The sequence below is a fragment of the Corvus brachyrhynchos genome, unplaced genomic scaffold, assembly GCF_000691975.1.
Source record: "Corvus brachyrhynchos isolate BGI_N302 unplaced genomic scaffold, ASM69197v1 scaffold266, whole genome shotgun sequence".
Classification (NCBI taxonomy): domain Eukaryota; kingdom Metazoa; phylum Chordata; class Aves; order Passeriformes; family Corvidae; genus Corvus; species Corvus brachyrhynchos.
This window is the reverse complement of record NW_008238633.1, coordinates 2,501,704-2,506,339: the sequence shown is the minus strand read 5'-3', so window position 1 is coordinate 2,506,339 and position 4,636 is coordinate 2,501,704.

The following is a 4,636-nucleotide window of genomic DNA, read 5'->3' as shown; positions in this document are numbered from 1 at the left end:
CGGGCGCTCCCGGCAGCGCGGGGCTCTCGGAGCCGCGGAAAGCTGGACCGGCCTCGCCCCAACAATAAAAGTTATTTGCAGAAGGCGGAGTGGTTTATTTTCTTTCGTTTGCTCCTCAAATACATCCCGATGCTCCGCTCGCCCGCAGCGGAGCGCGGCTGCGGAAACGCGAAGTGTCAGCCCAGCGCTCCGTTTCTGGCTTGTTGGTAATGGATTTAAAGCCTTAGTTATAATTTCAGTTCATCTGAGAGCCTCGCTCGGTTGCTTTAGAACTCGTTTAAAACTGTATTTTCAACGGAGACGAGTGAACTTTAAAGAAAATCAGGTCAGCCATAGATTCGGGGCATCAAACCCTTTCAGGTCCCAGAAATAGCCACAGAAGTAGCGTGACCAATTCTTTTTTCATGCACAAAGCTCTTTCTTTTTATTTTGGTTGGAATTTCTGACAGATACCGGAGCTCATCAACTGGATATTTTCAGCTTACTTTAATGAAATAACCATGCTTTCTAAGCTTGCTGTTTTAGGCAATTATATTAGTCTCCCTTGACTATACGAGGTTTGAGTTTCTGCTAGAGCTTGTGGTTCGTAAAATAATAAAGTCCGTTTAGCACAAGGTTTTTCTTTGTGCGTTTTTAGGGTTTAGATCTATGGGAAGGTGAGGAAGAAGATGACTGAGAGGGAACATGGATATGAGCTGTTATGGGGTAAAGAATATGCGTGGATATTGATGGAAGAGGTTCAGGGGGAACGTTTTATTTCTAATATTCTGCCCTTGAAACAAAGCTGTTCTGAAGTTGTTGCATCTCTTATAAAGTCTTGAAACCAGGATTGACAAATACTTATCTTGCAGTAAGTGGGTCAGATGATAACATCTTCCACTGGATCTCTTACTTCTGTATTGGACAGCTTTGGTTTCTAAGTAGCTCTGAATTCCTAATCCCAAAGTCAATGATGTCATAATGACATCATCACATCCTTTCACCTGATTGATTCTCAGAAGAGAACAGTAATGAGATTTGATATACATGTCCCATCTCTTTAATATTCTTCCTCTGCTTCAGGGGATTTCCTGACCTGCCTGGCAAATTCCAATGAATCACACTGAGCTCTAGTAAAAAGACGTTTCTTTTGGAGACGAGGTGGAACATTAAAGGGACAGTGGCCGCTCCTGGTCTTTTCAAAAGCTGAGGAACTTGGCAGCTTGTGTTTCAAATGTGGAGCTCTGGATATGGAGGGCAGTGATTTAAAACTTGGACTTATTAAATTCGCGTGCAGGTGCGAAAGTGGCTCGGGTTTCAAAGAGGATCAAGTCACTTAATGTGTGTGAGTCTGAATGCTGGAGGTGCTGCAGGGGGCACAGAGACAACAGGAGCTGTTTCAGCTGCCAAAATACATTTCAGTTCTAATGGTAAATGCATGAAACCTGTCAGGAGTTGCCATGTAAGAACGGTATTGAATGGCACTGAAGACAGCTCAGAATTTATTTATCTTTCTAATTAGGCAACATAATTGGTAAGTTTGAAGGATTTTAATAGCAACACTGCCATCGCAGGGAACTCCTTGTAAGAGAGTTTTAAATCTTTTGAGTGTGTGGAGTGTGTACAGAATGGATGGGTTTGGTTTCTTCTGAGGTTAAAGGCACAAACGGTGTCGTTTGCTGGTGATCAGCAGGGACTGCCGGTTTTTACAGCTGGTTTGTGTCGTGTGTGTCCATAGGAGCATGGTCTGCGTGAATTTCAGGTGGTCGTTTTCCTCCTAAATAACTTTGTGATCATGAATTTCTTCACAGACAGTGAGTCTGAAAGATTCCAGTGTGTGTTTTAGGCGTGCAAACCTTCCTGCTTCACACGGAAAAGGGGGAAACGAAGCTATTCCCGTTTGTTCTGTGGAACGTGTAGTTTTGTTTGGTGAAGTTAAAAGCTGAGCCTGTCTCGGAGCATTCAGAGGCTGCACAGACCAGCCTCGCTTGTCTGATGGATGTCGTGGGTTGCTTAAACATATTTCAGAAGTAAACAATGATTTGCTGGCGTGGATGAGTTGGTGTTAATGTATTTACTGAAGGCACTGATTGCTGATTTTATTCTGCTAAAGAACTGTGGCGTTGATGGCACTATTAAGTCTAACAGAGTAGTAATTGAACATGAGGAGTGGGAACGAGTGGGAAGGTGGTGGGGGAGGATGTTTTTGGCTGTGTGTTGGAATCTATTCACCCTGTGAGTGCAATCCAAGCTCCAGATGCAAAAGAGAAATTTCTAAATAATCTGTAAGAGTTCTGCACTCCTCGTACTACATGCAGTGACAAATTTCAACAAGCTTTAGATTCTTTCTGGGATGACTCAACTACGAACAAGTGATTTGGAAAAAAAAATATATTATCTCTGAAGAGAATCCTTGGTGACAATTTCTTTTCAAGTTATCTTAGGATTTTCCACTTACCATGATTTCTTCTAACTCATGTCTGCCTTGAACGTGGGAGAGGAGAGATGAATTTGGACTTGGGGATATATCTGTGCCTTTCCAGTGCATGTTAGGGGTCAGCTGTGACATTTGCATGGTTGTGCTCTGAATGTGGTGACACACTTGGTTACATAAAGCAGAGCACCTCAGAGCCTCCCCAGTGCTGGCAGGGCAGGGGTGATGCTGCAGCAGCCCTGACCCTCTGAGCAGGTGACAGGGAGGGACAGGGCCGTGCTCACATCGTGGCAGAGCTCACACACAGCTCCTGCAGGGGCTCAGCAAGGCACGGACCAGACAGCCACGTCTCCTGTTGTGCCAATAGCAATGAGAAATTCAATCTTCAGGCTTTTAAACCAAAATCAATCTGCTTCAGAACCTGACTGAGACGTTTGGTCTCCCTGCTTCCAGTCCTGGTGCTGTCAGGGTGAGGAGAGCCCCAGTTTCTGCTCCCGTCCTCAGCTCTGGGTGAGGACAGAACGAGACACCAACCGGATTACTGGATTTACTCTTTTTCTTTTTAAATGTAGATCCATGAGGGGAAAATAATATCTATAACAGCTTCACAGCACACTTGTGTGAGCCTTTTATAAGGGCAACACCAGCAGTTGGACGTTTGAAATGTGTTTTGTTCAGTCAGCTGGAAAGGTAACGTGATACGTGAATTCATCTGCATGTGGATCTTCTTTATTGATGGGGAAAAATCTGACAGAGCATGGACAGGATTTGTCCCTTATAAACTAGGAAGTAAAATAATTAATAATCCCAGTGACCTGCAGCCATCCCAGTGACCTGCAGCCATCCCAGGGATCTGCAGCAATCCCATCCCAAAGATCTGCAGTAATCCGACCCCAAAGATCTGCAGCAATCCCATCCCAATGATCTGCAGCAATCCCACCCCAAAAATCTGCAGCAATCCCAGTGAAATAAAACACCCCCTGAAATGAATAAAATCACCCCAGATATTGTAGCTAACATTATCCAGTAGTTATGAAAATTCTTTCTGTTTAAGACATAAATTAAACATCCTGAGGTATCAATTGTTCCAAAATGGTTTTTCCACTCAAAATCGTTTCTGAAAGGATTCGTTGTCCAAAACCAGAAGTTATTTAAAAGTAATTCCTACAGTGAATTGTTAAGATGGAAAATTTTAATTTGATTCCAGTTTTGATCTTTAAGTTATATTTCAAAAGGAAAGTGATGTCAAGAGCAAACTCAGAGCTGATTTTAGTCTGAAGTGCTGTCTTAGAGTAACCTCTGTGTAAATGGAATTTTTCTGTGCAAAATAACGATTATTTTCATGTTTCATTAGAATGATGTTACAATGAAAAGCACACAGTGAAAAATCAGTACTTTTTATACCAACTGTATTCAGGAGTTTATCAAGCAATGCCTCCACAGCTGAGGTTCATTCTGTAGTGTTACAAAATTGTGTAACAAGACTAAAATCTGAGATGGAAGAAAGGAAGAAAAAGTCCTGTCAGAGGTGCATAAATACATCACAACATTTTCTTCTGAAAAATAGATGCTTTCATTTACCAATCAATGTATTCCTTTCAATACAAACTACAAATTCCTAAGGAAATTACCCCAGTCTCATCCTGAACTCTGCTTATGCAAGCAATTATGATTTTTGCCTCCCTGCCCTGTCTTTCTGAAGTAAAGCACATAAAACTCAAGATGCAAACTCTTTTCCCAGAGAGGTTTGCTCAGTGTTTTCATCCCTTCACAGCAGTGTATTATGGAAACCCTTTTAATCTGAAATAAGACTTCTAAGGTGCTCTGGAAGGCAGAGGGTACCACCAGCATCCAGTCTGGGATTAGTTACTCTGAGTTCTGTGATAGCTCAGGAAACCACTTTGCTTGTTGGGTGCTTTATTTTGGGGGTTTTTTTCCTGGCTGGGGCACAGTGGAGACTCCTCTGACAACACAGAGTGCCCCAAGAGCAAGCCCTTTGCTCCGCCCAGGTGATATTGCTGTCTAACACCTCCCTTAATTCCAGCCCCCGCTGCCTCCCCCGGCACCTGTTTGCCCAGAGGAGCCGGGATGAAAGGAGGCAGCTGGTTAAAAACCGGGACCCAGCGATGAAACACGGCCTCCAGTCGCGGCCACAACAAGGGGGGCACTGTTTGGTGTTCTTCTCCTCCTCGGTTGTTTGTACAGGCCAGCGAAAGCCGAAGG